The sequence below is a fragment of the Gymnoscopelus microlampas genome (assembly GCF_963454915.1).
Source record: "Gymnoscopelus microlampas genome assembly, chromosome: 9".
Classification (NCBI taxonomy): domain Eukaryota; kingdom Metazoa; phylum Chordata; class Actinopteri; order Myctophiformes; family Myctophidae; genus Gymnoscopelus; species Gymnoscopelus microlampas.
Genome location: NC_139946.1, coordinates 29,768,317 through 29,786,947, shown reverse-complemented (window position 1 = coordinate 29,786,947; position 18,631 = coordinate 29,768,317). Strand labels below are relative to the sequence as shown.

Here is an 18,631-nt window from a genome sequence, read left to right as displayed (position 1 = left end):
ATGGAGGGAGAGAGAGAGGGAGGAGGATGGATGGGGGAGTGGGGAGGAAAAAAATTTAATTAAGCCGACTCCATGGCCACTCCCTCCTGCCGTAAATGTGTCTGTTTTCTCTCTCTTTTTTTTCTCTGAAAGAGAGGGAGAAGGGGGGCAGAGCTTTTTGTTTTGCAGAGACCTTGAGATGCTCCCCTCGCTCCTGCGAAGCGAGCGCGGTGCTCAATATTCTGCTGATGAGCTCACAGCAGACGCCGGCGTCACGTCCAAAGCGCAGTCTGCCAGGCAAAATAAAATCCCCATTATTTTTTAATTAATCCTTAATTAAAATATATTACGCCGCCGATTCCGCAAATCTCTCCTAATGTGAGAATGCGGCCCATTCAAGCATATTTACATATCTTTAATTAACGCGGCACATTCTTTCAGTCTAACAAGCCGTGGGCTTTTGAGCGCCAAGGTGATCCAAAGCAATGTGCTGGAGCCGCCGCGCATGTGGAGGCCTTCTAGAGACCTCCCTAGCAAGAATGTGCACACCCGCTGGATTGTCACTGTGCCTCGCTAAGGACCCTCCACAGGAACCCTCAAGCCCATGGAAACACTGTGTACAGTCCATCAAGGCATTGCGGCATTGGCAATGGTGGCGAGAGAAAGAGGTGGGGGGGAATAGTTTGCGGCAGGGAGCCATTATCATGTGCTACGCTCCTCCTCTGGGCTGCCATTACCACGCCCCCAGCTCCCCTGCAAGCACAGCCACCCGTGTTGCCCTGATGAATTGATTGACACCATTTTCCATCTTCTGGCGCTGTCAGAGAAATAGAGAGAGAGAGAGAGAGAGAGAGAGAGAGAGAGAGAGAGAGAGAGAGAGACAGCCACACAGGGAGGCCCCCATGCCTCTGACGCCTCGGTGGCAGTGGCAGCACTCTGGTCATTTCTGAAGGGTACTCCGCTGGGAAATGTACACATACATCAAGAGCACCGGCCTCGCTTAGCCCCAACAAGCACCCCATATAATCATAAAGTAGCACAAAGCCCAGACGCATCCCAAACATTACGAAGCAGGAGCGCGGTTCCAACGATTCATTCAACTATTCGCACGGCAATGACAAGCAAACGCCACGACATGTACGCGACGGTGGCAAGTGCCCGTGAGAGTGCGAGTCTTAGGAAGGATGTCTCTCCGCTCCACCTCTCACAGCTCAATAACACGTCTGGCCTCGTTACGCTTATCACAATGACAACTAAATAAGCACAATTAGCAATCACCCAGGCACCCCTCGCTGCTGGTGATTTCATTCCCTGAATCATCCAAGAGATATTTAATATTAAAGATGCAATGTTTTTTTTGTATCATCAAGTAACACACAGTAACTATACGCAAAGCGTGAGGGGGTTGAGGCAACAGAAGCAGGTCTGTTATGATAGAACCTCCCACACTAAATCCATGCTGCCATTGATATGAAGGTGTGTTCACTTACTACTGTACTGCAGACTATCGTTTTCATTTATCAAACAAATAGTTTATTTAGTCTGCCTTCATCTCAACGGTCAGCATGATGTAAACACACTCTCAATCTTAGACAAACAAAACCGACTGCCCCAGACCATTTTGAAGTTCATAAGCACGCAGTACGCAGATCCAAAATAGACGCACACACGCACACACACACACACACACACACACACACACACACACACACACACACACACACACACACACACACACACACACACACACACACACACACACACACACACACACACACGCACGTGCAAACTGTTTCCTCTCTTTTCCCAGGCTGTTTTAATTTGACACCTTGAGCTGGGGTAACGAGGTGGGGAGTGAGGAGCCGCAGTGGAATTCATTAGGCGCGCCACTGCAGGGTCCTGGCTCGGAGCGTTAATGACATTGGAGGATAGGGAGACGAGACAGCCCAGACGCAGGATGAAATAAACATGAGGACTGTCAGCTCTGACAGCACCGACAAAAGGGGACGGAGTCATTTGGGCCAGAGACCTTCAGCCCCAAAGATCAGACCAAAAACAACGTATGACTATGAACCAAAACAATGATACTGCGGGAGAGCAATCACCAAGTGTCTTAGATGTACCACATTGATTCTGTGTGCTGTGTTTTGTGTGTGCGTGTGGGTTTGCATGTTGCACATACTGTCATTGTGCTTCGCCAATCTTCACTCTTCATATCATTAAAAATATCCATCACTTGGCACTCCAATGGCATTCACATGCGCCGCTGAAATTAAATTATTAATGTCAAAGCAACACCCCACTCCCCACCCCCATATCAAACTGCACTCTTAATGTGCCTGGTGAAAGACATTAAATATACAGCAATCTATGTCGGGCTTCGCAATGGATCAATCCGAATGGCAAAAAAAAAATACGCTTACAGAAAATAGGGATACTCGCCACAGAACATGAGGGGAAAAGGGTGCATTAGTCATTTGGCTTTCAGTATTTCATGTCACTCCTTTGAATAAAAGTGTCATGCAGTGGCAGGTAGAACAACGTGGCAATATGGACAAAATTGCCTCTAAAATGACAGATATTTTGGGCTCTCTCATCCTCTCTTGTTCTCGTCAGATGAGGCAAGCTGCAAAGTGCTTTATAAAAACGAAATATGCGCCTTCATTCACAAAATCCAAAAAGCTTGGCCAGTAAAGTGGCCAGGCCCTCCACATAGAGCTACTATGTCGCTAGGATTCAACTGTGGTGCTCACTGTAGCCATCTCAATACCTATGGAAGTGAGCAGGATTTTACAAATAAATAAATCGATTTTGGGCAGGAGCAGCGATTTAGATAATGCAAAAAGTCATATGTCTTTCAATTTCTTACATTTTGTACAGCAGTGATTGGGATAGTGTTATGATATGGAGGGCATTCAACGAAACAACGATCTACACATGAGAACAAGTCATTCTGACTCTGCATGGCAGAGCACGGTCTTTGTTTGGGAAGGCTTTTCATGAGTGCCTTTTATCTTCATTCCTCTAAGGAGACAATGAACGCTGTCAGTCAGACGTTTTGTCAGTCAGTCAGTTCGTAGGCCTGGTCTATAACACTACTGCACCAGGGGGGGGGGGGGGGTCTCCTCTGGTGGATGCTCCATATATGATATGAATGCCCCCTCACAGCGACCCCAACTCCACTCTCTTGGCTATAGAGGAACTGTGAAAGGGGAGGCAGAGATGACCCTTCCTTCTAAGTTGCTCAGCTTCAAATATGTGGCACCGTCACACAGCAGGCATCTGCCTCGATGAGAGAAAGCGAGAGAGAACGCACGAGAGAGAGAGCGAGATGGAGGGAGGGAGGGAGGCAGGGAGGGAAGGGGGTGGGTGCTGACACCTGTCTCTCCCAGGACGAGGCCTCCTTTGTGACGTGGCAGCCCTGGCTGGCTGTCGGGACAGGCCTGAGACGGATATGACAGAGCCACTGACAAGGGCCAGGCTGCACACTGGGAGCAATCCTGCAGTCCAACACAAACAAGTCTCCTGCTCTCTGCATATACACAAGACTGATTTATACTTAGATGCAAGCTGGTGTCGTACACTGAAAATAGCTGATCTACAAGCTCACAATGTGTTGTGTTGTAGATCGGCTATTTTCGGTGTGCGACAACCAAAAGCAAGTATAAATCAGGCTTCAAGGCCGTGCCAGCAGCCTCGACCTGTACTGTATATGTGTGCAGCCTGATTGATTGCAAAGCTGCAGAGTTCACGGCGACGCTGATTGCACGAAGGAACCTCAAAAAACACAAACGCGGAGCATCCAATTCACCTTTTGCATTTCAATGTCGACCGGCTTTCCCACCCTGCCTTCCTCCACCGGAGACTTTCAAAATTGGCCCGAACACCACAGCGCTAGCCGCCCCCCGGCTGCATCTGTGCCCCTCTACCAATCTACTCCACGGGTCTCTGCTCTTCATTATGACATCCCTGCTTGGCACACACACACACACACACACATATTTCGGAGCGCCATTCGGAGTGTCCAGCCGTCTCCTAATTGTTATCAGGTCCGTGTTGAGGCTGTCAGAAGCGAGCGCTGATAACCGCTCCCCCGGAGCTGCCAAGACCTCTCAGACATCAGGCAGGAGTTTTAGGATGTCTGAGCTTTGGCACTGGGGCTATAACTGTGTTTGTTTTATCAGTGCGGCTGCGACTGAAATTCGCTACAGGACGAAAACGGGTTCGAGGCATCGATGTGCAGACGGGGAGGAGGTGCCGGTGCAACTTGCCTTGCTCTCTGACCATAGTCAGAAGGATATGACAAATTGGCCTAGTTTTCCTTTTAATTAATCATGCCTTGCTGACAGGTACCTGCACCACACATCATCATTAGCCGAGGGGAGAGGAAGCCCCCGCCACGTATGATAAGAGAGGAGGATACACCTCATTAAGTAATTTTCCTCCATTTATTTTTTTTACAGCAACAAAGCAATTGCAGACATAATATTTTCTAGGCTGCACCTTCGCAATAGAATGCGATTTCATTTGGCTTCTTACACACAGCTACAGTAAACAAGTTTCCTTATACACTTTTCAAGGGAAATTTGTCGAAGAACCCGGAATGGGAAATTGCTTGCAAATGAGTGAATGGGCGATACAATACAAAATAAATTACTATAATGGTTCCCTTCCTCTGCTCTCTAGGTAATCTATGTTAAAGGACGACTTCACCACTTTTCAACATATCTTCATATAATAGGTCCTCACTAATGCTCATGATAAAATGATACAATTTTTTTCTACTTGGTCTGTGTCTCGTAGGAGGGCTATGGACAGTCCAGAAACCCGTCTACCAGTGACATCATCGTTAGGCAGGATTTTTTTTCCAAAAAGATTACAATTTTTTTATTCAGATTTTTATTAAGGCGAGAACAATGGGATCTATTATTGCATTGCAACTTTCCAGGAATACAAAGCCTGCAGTTTCTATTAGCTTGGATTCCCCATCGATGATGTCACTGGTAGACGGGTTTCTGAACTGTCTACAGCCCTCCTCTGAGACACAGACTGATTAGAAAAAAATTGTATCATTTTATCATGAGCATTAGTGAGGACCTATTATATGAAGATATGTTGAAAAGTGGTGAAGTCGTCCTTTAACATTCAGTGGCTTTAAACAAGGCCAAAAGATTAAAAACAGAGCATGTAATGTAACCCCATTCACTGGATCAAAAATGACCTGGCTGTAATCTGTATATGGCATAATTGAAATTTTCATGGAACCCCCTGCGTGCCTCTCGAGCCTCATTCAAATTGAAATGATGAATTGAATCAACGCGCAACACGCTGCGAAACAGTCGCCATGAAACGTCACGTGTGTGGCGACAAAAGTCATTGTTCCCATCCCCTCTGTGAGACCACAGGCTGCTCCTGAGGACTCTGGAACCCAGGAATGATTGACAGTTCCATCTTTATAGGGGCCATCCAACAAAAAGGCAGACAGAGGGACCATCCCCGCCCACCAGGCTCAATGTGCTTGGAGACCAGTCATGAAAAAAACAACAACGAGAAAATGTAAAAGGAGAAGCCAAATCATAGCATCTGCAGATAAATCTGTAAAGCCTGACACCTCTCAGACACTGGCATGCAGAACAATCCTTCATATGTTCCTCCTTTTATGTTAAAAGGGAAGGGGAGGGGTGGTGGCATGGGGAGGGGGCTGTATTGCTATCGTGCATGCTTAACTTCTAATTGAGCCCATATATTTGTTTATCACACTCATTAAAGGTTATGACTAAAATGATATGTCAAATCCCATCTGTTCAACACTAGCCAATCATGGAGACATTTTAACAGCTACCCATAACACTGTATGGGTACAGGGTTTGGTTGAAAAGTGTCTAGTCTTACCTTTCACATAAAAAGGATAAATGCTGGCTTCATAAAGCCCCAATATAAACACCTCACTGCACCCCCAAGATCTTAAACCTAAGGAAATAATTACAGCCCATATTCATATAAGTGGGTACAAATAAATAAAGCTCAAAGCATTGAGGCTCTTCCATTGGCAAGGAAAGATATGCAAGGGGGATAGACTACACTGTAAAAACAAATGAAACCAAATGGACCCTTACAGGTCTATAACTCTCAGAGTGTACAATTGGAACCAAATGGATTTGGCCCCATTTGTACACTCTCAGAGTTAAATTAACTACTAGCAAAGGGCTAGTAGCACGTTGATGGACACCATCCAGAGAGGGGAAAAAAACAGCTAGTAGGGTAATAGCCTCCTGTCCTGAACTCACACAAATAAATGTTGCACAGCCTGTGCTGACATAGTTAAAAATGAAGAGGAATGTAGCAATGTAAAATTTTCTACACGCTGTTAATATTTTATGAGTAGCCGTACTGACACTGTCAGTACACACCTAATTTGTATGGCAAGCAAGGAGAGGGCACAGAGAAAATGCTGGCGGAAAAATGGAGGGGAGAAATTGGAGGGAAAAAAGGGGGACGAGAAGGAAAGGAGAGAAGAAGAGGAGGCTAAGGAAATGGAGTGAGATATATACCATAAAAAAGACGGAGGGAGGGATCGAGTATTCAAAGGAGGAGGGTGGGGAGAAAATGCTTCGACATGCACCAGAACTGGATGACAGTGAATTTGGAAGTCAGCATGGTACAAAGAACATTTGAAATGGCCCATTTAACACCACTGTACTCCACTCCCAGCCGATGGCTTGCATTTGCATACTTCATATCGGATGAAGATGGATGGTAAAAATCAATGTCATTGAGACAAGCGTTTTATCAAGGTTACGCTATCCTCCAAACTCCTAAAAACCTTCTTATCTCATCACTGTCGTGGGAATATTAAGTTATCAACAAAATCTCTACACAGCAGAGGTAGTGCGACAGAACAGTGGCAATGGGAATTTATAAGGGGTGGGGGGTATCAATGAAAGGGCAGTCAACTGACATTGTATACCAATAACACTGTCTGTCTATGTCTAGTGTGACAACATTATATGCGCTTGCTTGCTTGTTGCTATGCTTAATCTATACGAAAATAGTCGATCTACAAGCTCACAACCCGTAGCGATGTGACACGGCTATTTCGACGAGAGACACCGTCATACGACTATGTATAAATCAGGCTTTATTCTGCAGCATGCACCTATCATACTGTATAACTGTCTCTTGGTGTCTTGGAGCCACTTCCTTTGTCTGTAGATTAGCTACTGGGGCATCATTACGTGGCTTATAGCTGAACCTTCATTTCAAGCCCCTGTGACTCCCACCTTTAGTTCAAGCCACTAGCCATAAAAATGCCATGCCAGCTATAGCTCTGGAACGAAAGGCTGCACATTGTGGTCTGGACAGAGATCTGACCAAGCAGAGACTGCCTGGGTGGTCAGAATTTGGCGATAGGCTAGATGTTTCTGGGATTCGCCTCACCACACGCTCACCACTCTTTTACATCCTTTCACCACGGCCTTCAATCCATCGCACATCCTTTGTTTTTAAAATCTCCTTCCCAGACCAAAAAGGTGTAACACGGCACCGCAGAGAGAGAGAGAGAGAGAGAGAGAGAGAGAGAGAGAGAGAGAGAGAGAGAGAGAGAGAGAGAGAGAGAGAGAGAGAGAGAGAGAGAGAGAAAATGACGGACCATTTGTGAAGCAGGAAGATGGTCTAACTACAGTAAGCATAATCTATTTCTGGAGAAGGACCTTGGTGGAGAACAAAGGGTTGTTGAAAAAAGAATCTCAACAGGTCCACAGTGAAATGAGAATCATACCAAAAAAACTAAAAAAAAAAAAAAAAGCAGCTTTTTAAGGCTAAGCACATAACATAAATTAAATAACACATTAAAGAAAACCTCCAAGTCTTGGTTTTCTATGTTTGATCCACTTGTGTTTTGTGTTTTGAATGCCGCTCATTGGTGCAGCCTGCCACCCTCCGTGCTAAAAGTTCCCCACCATGTCACTGGCGTCTGCACTGGGACGTCGTCCAAAACCACAATGCATTTCTGCTCCGGAACATTTGTTTCCTTTCAGGGGGCACGGGGCCCAACATGCGCCTTCTACATTTTTCTGTCCTGCCATGTTGCACGACAGTTTATTTTGGGAGCCATAGATTGGCACCTGAGACACAGACTGACAAAGCACTTGGTACCAATCCAGTGAGGACAGTTGGTGCCATAACAACGCCTACACTGTGAAATCCTGAGTGTTAATTTAACCCTGAGAGTGTACACATAGAACCCAATGGACACTTACCCATTTGTAACCCTGTGAGTGTACAAATGGAATCAAATGGAACCTTACTCATTTGTAACTATGAGAGTGCACAAAGGGAACCAAATAGACCCTTTGTGCACTCTCATTAAATTAATACACAGTGAGTATGAATGTGTAGTTCCAAAAGATAGGGGTTTAGCAGCCATTTCCCAAGTTTATTATTTATTTTCTCTGACCAGATCGTTCAGATCATAATGGGGATGGCCATTTGAAGTTATGTGTAAACTATATCTTGTCATGATGTTATTCAGTATGAATTTAAATTAAGTTGCAGCCAGCATGTGCCTTTCATCTAACATCGTGTCATTGTCTATTCACAACATCAACCATAATATCATAGATAGATAAACATAGATTTTTTCTTCATTAATAGCTTCCTTTTTTTGCATGTTTACATTTTCTCCAAAGTCATCCAAACATTTCCAAATGTACCGGAATAATTGAGTCAACGTTTGATAAAAGGACATTTTAGTTACTCAAGGGACTCATTTTGGCTCGACTTTTCAAAACACAATGATAACGTAACTTTGCAAAGAAATAACCGCACCATGACATTTATCATGCTGGATTACTTACTGTAGCTCAAGCAAGGTTCAAGTCTCAGCAAGTTCTCATACTGTACTGAAATGAATGAAATCCAACAACTTCCTAAAAAAAACTCACAATTCATGTCATGCTTTGGAAAATGGTCAGCATTAACCATATGAACCCTAGCATCCCTCTCTGGGCAGGTCATAATAGGCAAACCTTCGGCAAAAATAGCCAAACATTCAACAAAAATAGATCTACAAATACAGACCACTGAGATCAACAAAATATATAGGACGTGGTTAATGTCAAGTACATCGTGAGTCATAGTTAGAGGAAAGTTCAAGCTGTGGACAAATTCCATGAATATTATATTGTTTTAGAATGACCGAAGGATTTGTTACATTTAGTTAATATTATTTAAAGCATAGTAACAGCAGTGTTTCCTCTATATTATTCGCTCTGTAATTTGTTTGCACTTTTTTCTTTAAATTCCATTGCACATTTCACATTGGGTGGAGTGTCGTTAGCCATTATTCGTAACTCGCCCCCTTTAATTCGCCTAGTTTGAAATCTCCTTTGAACATTCAGTGAAGTTGTAAACACTCGAGCGGTTCTGGCTGATGGATGCTTTTGGTTTCATACACAGTGTGTGTTTCATAAAGGCTTACAGCTACTTGAAGATTTACAGGTCCTTCATGAACCACATGGTTCCTGTTGACTGCATTGATCAGAAAAAAAAACCCTACTTGTCTGGGAACTTCCTGCCAGTTATCAAAGTTATTGCATGGGACTGAACAAGTAAGCTATTCTATGACTAAAACAGAAAACACACAGTTTGCAGTGATGGCGTATGCTTCCAACAGGCTACTGTATGGAGTAACAGGCTAAATAGGAGATGATGAGCAGAAGGAACGTTGTCTTTGAATTGCCAGTGACATGGTATGCAATGAATACTATGAACAGTCTGCATGGATTTGAGCAAATGAAGAAATTATTACTTCAAAGAAGCAACTTGGTCTCTTTCAGTGTACATTTAGAAGAATTACAACTCAACATAGGAAAGCAGGTGATTTCTAGTATCACCTTTGTATCTCCCAAAACTAGAAGCAAGAGAATCCAATACTCTGTAAAATCTTGTACAGACTGGATTCATGCAATTGAACTCAATCGGTTTTGTTTACGCAGTTAATTAAATGAGCCTTATATTACAGTGTTGCCAGGAGCTCCATACTACAAAGTGTACAGTATGTCAAACAGAAAATCCTCATGCAGCAGTTTAGTCACTGCCACCTTTATTCATTCTCTGCTGTACATCCGTGAAATCACAAATTGAGTGGCGTGATGAACTCATCTATGGGAGACAGTAGTGAATGCTCCCTAATAATACAGACCAAAATATCCTGGGGTAAAGATATCTTTTCAAAGGTTAATAGCTCTGCCTCAGACCTTGAAATGCGATCATTCTTTTCTACACGACTGGTGAAAACATAATTAAATCTGGGGGAATTTCCTTTAATATCTAAGGCTAAGCAACACATACAGTACCATGGTAACTCCAGAGGTTTCTCTTATTAATAAACATGATCTCCAATCAACTGTTTGTCTGCACCTATGGGATGACAAGACAATGTTGACTAGCTGAAGTGGAAGACAAATGTATTCACTTGGCTAAGATTACTACAGAATAATAGGAGACATCCAGATCAACGCTCTACGACCAAACCAAAAGCAAATTTACAATGTGCTTAATAAGAGATCTGTACATTGTAGGTGTAACGCATAAATGTACACTTTCTTGGAAAGCACCAAAACGATCAACTGTGAAAAGATATGATGCTAATTTTGTAAATATGCAATGGTCGTTTTTTTTTTCACTGCATGGAGATAGGTGTCCTGTCCAATCACTATTGTCTTTACTGTGACAAACGGGAATCTCAGGTTCCCAGGGAAAATCTAGACCTGTACAGTACATTTAAGTGACATAGATATAATAATGGCTGCACATCCTGTTTCTGATAATGCAACGGTGGCTGAGTGGAGATAAGATTAGCGACCGGGGGTGACTGCCTAAAATGTTATGCACAGACACAAGCTCAGGCACACAGACACACAAGATACGTATGCAAACAAAAACGGAGCGGTACCTCTGAGAGTGTACAATTGGAACCAAATGGACCCTCATGGGTCCATTTGGTTCCATTTGTACACTCTCAGAGTTTAAATGAACACTCAGGATTTTACACACACAGACAGACACACACACACACACACACACACACACACACACACACACACACACACACACAGGTTTACTGTAAAGTGACAGAGCAACTGCTTTGCTGTGTTAAATATCAGATGCAAATGAAAAGAGAAAATCTATCATGACTCTAATGTGTCCTGATAGGAAGGGGCGCAGCACTCTCCTCAGAGGAGCCGAGGAGGAGCGGCGTGAGGAGGGTGATGTATGGAGGAGCTGGATGAGAGGTGAAAAGCGTAGCGAGACGGACGGAGGAAGGGAGGGGAGGGCTGCCTGGATTGCTGGAAGGTGGTGGTGGGGTGGGGTGGGGGGAGGGGGGGGGGGGCACGGTCCCGCCAGACTCCTTGAGGGCCCAGGGCAAAAGTGGAATAAATGTTGATTAGTGTTGATTTTGTCCAACGAGCACCCGGCAACTGACAGTGGGACTAAGCTGCGGCGAAAGGGAACCATTAATCTTGGTCTGGTTTAAGTAGTGTATATTAATTTGTGTCATTTCCACTACGTGGAGAGAGGCCTCTCTCTCTCTCTCTCTCTCTCTCTCTCTCTCTCTCTCTCTCTCATTTACCATATCTCCCTCTCTCCTGCTATTTCTCTCTCTCACTCCTCCTTCTCTCCCCCTCTCCATCTCTTGTTCACCATATCTCTCTCCCACAAGCTTTCTCTCTCTCTCTCTCTCCCCAGCTGTCTCCCTCTCTCTCTCTCTCTCTGTCTCTCTCCCTATCTCTCCCTCTCTTTCCCCGGTGTGTGAAAGGCTCATTGGTAGCGTACGTACAGAAGAGGCCTGGAGGTGGCGTCTGCGTATAGCAGCAGGGGAGAGTGGTAGGAAATGAGATTCCAAACACTACATTATGGAAAATGAACTCCTGGGGGGGTTGGTATGGCAACCACACTCGCATATGCCGTTGCGTGTTCAATTTAACGTGCATAACAAATTTGCGGACTTGATTAAATTCGTAACATATTAAGGAGGCTGGTACGAAGAAAGAAAAAAAAAAAAAAAAAGGCTGGCCAAATCTAAAGGGATTGAGATTGCAGACCACTTGATTGGAGCAACTGGCAGTGCTGTGATTTCTGAGCAGGGTTTGAGCACAGGAGTCTACTAGTCTGGTGAATGCTAGTGGCCTGCGCTCATTTACAAGTCCACTTGTCTCCATCCTGCATGCTCCACACTGGCAGAGGACTGGTAGGAGCTAAATGTGACTTCATTTTAATTTAATTTTACAGTATATGAACAGTGTTTCACTGACCCAGAAAGAAGAGGAGAAAATTCACATATTGTCAGTCAGCTCGATTTTATAGAAAATAAATACTCTACATTTTTCCTTTTCACTATAATCGGGTTGAGAGGGCATGATAATGGTGGAACAACTTATCCTGTAAAGTGAAAAAATAGATCACGTTCCTTGTAAATGTGATGTCACTGTTAATTACCAAATCGCAGCGCAGTAAGATTCCTATAATTAAGCTCCTTAATATGATTAACATGTATCAATTAGGCGACTGACAATTTGCATAATTTATAACGTAACCACGTTGTTCTATACCGTAAATGATATCAACACACCACTTGCTGTACTGTCACTCAAACTCTGATTGTGACGACGGTTGGACAACAAATGCCATTAAAAGGAGCCAGTAGGCACCCTTGGGTAGTAAACCACTTAAGCCCGATTTATACTTTGTCATACGACGGTGTCACTTGCAGATCGGCTATTTTACTATGATGACATGCTCAAAATGTAGGGACCCCATGCTGAAAGTGGTTACTCAAAACATACAGATTGCCCCATTTGTTCCATTTTGCCCGTAATGCCGTGATCCTCCGGGCAGAATTAGATCTTAGCTCTTCCTCTCAGTGGATGATTAAGCAGAGAGATTGGGGAAACAGCTGTGGCAGCTAGATTGGCACCCCAACCCCCCTCCCCCCATCCCTCTGTGAATGCTGCTGTATCAGCACAGTGGAGGAAGGATGAAAGGGAGACAAAAGGCGCACATATTTGAATCCTCTCCGGCCAGAGACTTAAAAAGACTAGAAAGGACGCGCAGCTGTGTGACTGACAATACTGTACATCTATGACCCATACCCATATATCTCAAGTCGACATCTGCTGTACTGAACATCTCCTTGGGATCGACGATATTGTGAAAATAACCTTTTTACGACCTGCTAGTTTACATTTACGTTGGTTCTCTACAAGCCCTGCATTCCTTCCACTGAATTACAGAAATATTCCTTGGGAGGGTTTCTCTAAACCAGTGGTCTTGATAGTAAGCCATGTGGTACTGTGGGTAGAACTACACACAGCAGTACCGTACCTGTATCAGGCATTAGATTCAAAAACTGAAGACGCAACCCTTGGCTAAGCTAAAAAAAACAAACAAGTCTTTTAACCTCTTAAACAATGTATACTTTGTTGATTGGGGTGCCCAGGGGTCTACCCTTGGCCCCTTCCTTTTTTCCCTCTACACCAAAGGATCTCAACCTATGGGTCGGGACCCCAAGTGGGGTCACAGGAAGGTGGCGGTAGGTTCGCACATTGACAACTGAAAAAAAGGAAAAAAGTGTGGATTTACCCCATAATATGGGGTCCTAGAATAGAGAATTTTGAGAACCCCTGGTCTAGAAAATAATCTAAAAGCTCACAACGTGTCTACAGTTTTGTAGAATGTTTGATTTATTTTGCAGAATGTTCGCCTACTATGACGTATACCCAGAATAGGGACGCTAAGGTTAATGTGGTTAAAAAGACAAATCACCCATTCCTCTGCACTTGGACATAAATCCTACGAGTTTCTTTCTGGTGATTATGACGGCTGACGTCATCTGTTTACACAATGACATGCCGGGCAGAGGCAAGTTCATACCTCTACAATACAAATAGGCAGATGCCAAACATGTGAATGGACTGACAATTCAATATAGTGTAGGACTCCATACCCCCACAACCTCCCACCCCCCACAACCCATAATCAGATCTCTGGCTCATTTCATCCCGTCAAACATTACTCGCCTGCCCTCTGTAAAACACCCTATTTTCACCCTTCAAAAAATAACATTACATCACCCAGCCAGTCATTTTTATAAATGGAGGATCCCCTAGGCGTGAAACCTTACACTGTTCAAACAGAGGCCACGAGAAAGTTGGCCTTTTGTTGAGGTTGAGAGGAAGAAAATTCAACAGCAAGTCAGAGCAGCATATTTACTGAGCAGCTCACTCAAGGAGTGGTTTTGTTTGGGGCTGGTAGAGATTTATGATGTTGGCCAAGTGTTTACAGAGGTCAAGGCAGATCATTTTCCAAATCAGTTTGTCAAGCATTTGCTTATCTAAAGCGGCCTTTTCATCAATCAAAACCAAAAATTGACAGTGCAAAAGAAAGTAGTCATACTTATATGTATTTCAGTACAAAAAAAAAACATGTATCATTTTACAACTTTAGCAGAAGCTCTTAGCCAGAGCGACTTAATAAATGCAACATCAGAGTAAAGTGTCATGAACGCTAGTAGCCAAGAAATGACAGGGTAAATGGTCACGTAAACAGATTGCAACGTAAACTATTTAGTGCCACGTAAAAAGTAACAAGAACAACATATAATACATATACCACCTGACCTGTTTTCACCTATCCTCTATTCATGGATTAAATTAGCTATACTATATGTATAATATAACATAATGTTAGATTTTATTCATGTTATTTTATATTACAATACTACATAATAGATAGATACAGTAGACAGATGGAGTGATACATACTGTAGATAGAGCACACTGACAGATAGTTCTCAGATTGAGTTGTGTCATATTTATATGATATGTGCCTAAATATACCAGGCCATAAAGTTATAGAATTCAGTTGAAAGGTTAGGGTTTCATGGACCAATAGCAGAGGAGTCAAATTGTTTGAATGTATTTTTGGAAAGTCCCTGTCAGAGCCTCTCATAGCACAGCGGTACTGCTAGGATATGCACACATGCACTAATGACGGCAAACTCCAACTTTCCTTGTCAAGGAGCTATTTTTACCTTTACTCTGCATTTCAGATGCATAGCAAACCTAAAAACACATATATGGTCAGGACTGTCTGTGTAGAACTGAATGGACAGTGTTGATAGGAAAGCCATTGTTTCAATTAAATAACGTGCCACTTTCTCCGTAGACATGTATATTACCCTGTAGCTTTTACTAGTTTTAAAGACAGCATATTCACATTTGTTGTAAAAACACAGACACACGCTCTTTCTCCATCACACACACACACACACACACACACACACACACACACACACACACACACACACACACACACACACACACACACACACACACACACACACACACACACACACACACTCTCCCTCTCTCATTCTCCCTGGCGCACATACTCATTCACAGCCTCTGAAAAATAGCATTCCTCCTTGAGTAAAAAAGACTACCAAAATATGCTTGGAATGAAACTGGGCAAAGAGAGAAAAAAAAGAAACCAGTGTCTGTGATGCAAAAAAAATAAAAGAAAGAAGACGCCTTAGTTTAAATAAAGTGTTCCTTCCTCCTCCTTTCCTCTCGGGTGTAAGCGCACCATTGTGCTTGTTTATACTTCACAATATTTCTGCTGGCCATCCTTCACTGCGTCCCAGTAAAAATACACAGAGTGGGTCAGAAGTTCAGGTCCTAGATCAACGCTGGCATTCTGTCCTGCAGGTGCTGTCAGCTGCAATGGGGACAGCGACCGACGGAAAATATTGTCAAATCCTGTGTTCATTTAACTCAGAAAGTATACAAATGTACTGCAAATATAAATGTAAATGGTTACATTTGTATACTCTCTGAGTTACAAATGGATAAATGAACACTGAAGATTTGACTGTGTGTAGTCTATGGACACATAGTAGCTCTATTACTCGCAAAATCATAACTGTGGTGTGGACTGTCTGGGCACTGCAAAGAAAAGCACAAAATGTTTCTTACACACCAAGAAATATATATAGCGGCACGAATAAGCTAGCAGTGCAGTGCAGACAGTGTTTTGGCTGTTGCAGTGCTAACCTTGCCATTTTAAAAAGACGCAACAGGACGAGTTTGACAGTTGGTACAAAGGGAGGCAGACGGGAGAGCGGGGGGCTTGTTAGCACCAAACTGGATTCAAAGTGGTATCTCCTGTGACTTCAGACTGTAAAGAAAAGTACTGGGGTTATTATAGTTGACTAGAACAAATGCAAACACTACAAGAGATAGTGTGTTTTGACGTGTTTTTAAACTGACATAAAACGTGTAATTTTAAGTGTGGGGAGAGAAAAATCAAGGAGATTCTATTCAAAAATATACGCTCTGTAAAAGCAGTTAAAAAAGAACGAAACTAATAAGAAGGCTGTTTTCCTTTCGTTCAGCTTTTTGATTAAGCCATAATAATTAAATACACTGTATCAAAGGAAAACTATAGCAGTGTATAGGACCGATATTCACTACTAATGCATTGACAGCATCAATTACCAACATCCTAAAAATCCGTGGTGTAAAGAAACAAAGTACATTTACTCAAGTACTGTACTGAAGTAACATTTTTAGTTTCTTCAGTATTTCCAATTTTCAATACTTTTACTTCTACTCCACTACATCTCAGAGGCAAATATTGTACTTTTACTCCACTACAATCATTTGACAGCTTTAGTTACAGTACTAGTTACTTTGCAGATTTAGATTATTATCCCAAAACAAACATTACCACTTCAGCCCTATATATATTTTGCCCATTTGAAAATAGCTGATCTGCTTGTAGATCTGGTATTTTCAAAAGATTTTAATACATTTTGAACTTGTGAAATGGGACATTGTGCATTATGAGTACTTTTATTTTTGGTACTTTAAGTGCATTGTGATGCTAATACTTTTGTACTTTACTCATTGAATTCCGGAGTTTTACTTGTAACAGAGTATTTCTTTTCTATATTGCAGTATTGACACTTTTACTTAAGTAAACAATTTGAGTACCTTTTTCCACCACTGCTAAAAATGCATACATGTATTTTTCTTGTTGTTGACGATTAAAATGAAAGCATACATTTTCAACCAAAAAATGTATCAGCAGCTAAATAAAAACAAACAAAACTAAGAAACCTTTTGCAAGTGGACACTAAAACTAAAACTTGCCAGGCCTGTCTAGACAATTACCAAAGCGAAACAGATTTTTTTTAAATAAGAAATAACGTAACCACTAGAGGGAGCAACATGCTATGAATTTCTATGAAAATAGAGAATTTATCGAGACACATTGATGCTGGTGTCTTTAACCGCAACATCGCAAAAATATACATTTTCAACAGAAAACAATTAAATATTTTACGGAGAAGTAGCACAATAAAATTTGAAATCTGATACTTTATCTAGTCTAGAGAAAACAATTACATATTGTTGGTGTCGGCTTGGGCAGAAACCTTTTTATATTATTTCATATATGAATGCTACGTTATTTTATACTTTGTCGGATGACACTGTAGCACTAAAGTAGCGAAAATAGCCGATCTACAAGCTCACACGACACATCATGAACTTGTAGATCAGCTATTTTAACAATTTTTGAAAAATGTTTTACAATTTCACTTATAATGCCATGCCCAAAAATGGGATGCCAGGTTAAAAGTGGTTACGTCTGTCTGTGGGTTTTATCAAAAATGTACCAATGAAAAGTAAATAGCTCGTGAATAAATAACACAGGTTATTTTTCCCAATTCTTAAAAATTGGACATCGACAATAATCAAATTGCTGGCTAAATTACTCTTGGTATAACTAATAAAAGATATTCTGAATTCCACAGAAAGTGTTTACATTAAAACAACTGCTAAACCAGCCGTAACCTCAACCTTTACATTGCTTCACTAGCATAGACTGAACCAAAGTTGAAGAGCTATTTAAAACACATATACTATTTAGGTGGTGGGGACCACGATGATGATTTTTACACTTTGGCAGCAAGCCTGGAACACCAAATTACATACTAAACAGGAGGCTTATTCCAGACGAAAGCAATGAAAAATAAGTATTGACTTCTTTTGACTCTCTAGCTTTGTGTCAATTCTAATGCAGACTGCACAGGTGATTTGATGCAAAACTACTCAACATCATTTTTTACATTTTAAAAGTATTAACCGCAGTACAAGGGTTCCAGCTATGTAAAACCTGCAACAAGGGTCCTCGCCTGTGACTAAAGCATACACAGCAAAATCCTAAGAGTAAATGTATCCATTTGTAACCCTGAGAGCATACAGATGTAACCGAATGGACCCTATTCGGTTACATTTGTATGCTCTGCAGGGTTAAATTACCACTCAGGATTTTACAGTGTAAAACTCACTGCTGTCACTGATGAATTGCATGCAGCACATAAAGCATACGAATACAGGACAAGCACCAAATCTTTTCTCTTAAGCTCTGAAACCTGCACCGTGTATTTATGGGTTGCCAACTGAAAGAGAAAAGCAAAGGGTGCGCAGCCAGGAAGGGGTCCAAGTTACTTTGTACTCTGTGCTGAGCCGAACTTTGGATGAACTCCGAGGAACGCTGGGGAGTAAAACACTATGCATAACTGTGT

At 42.3% G+C, this 18,631-nt stretch overlaps 1 protein-coding gene across 2 annotated transcripts in view; it reads right to left on the bottom strand.

Annotated features, from left to right (window-relative positions):
- LOC311052585 (pre-B-cell leukemia transcription factor 1) overlaps positions 1 to 18,631 on the bottom strand; it is a 60,200-nt gene that overhangs the window by 38,776 nt on the left and 2,793 nt on the right. The window lies entirely within an intron of this gene.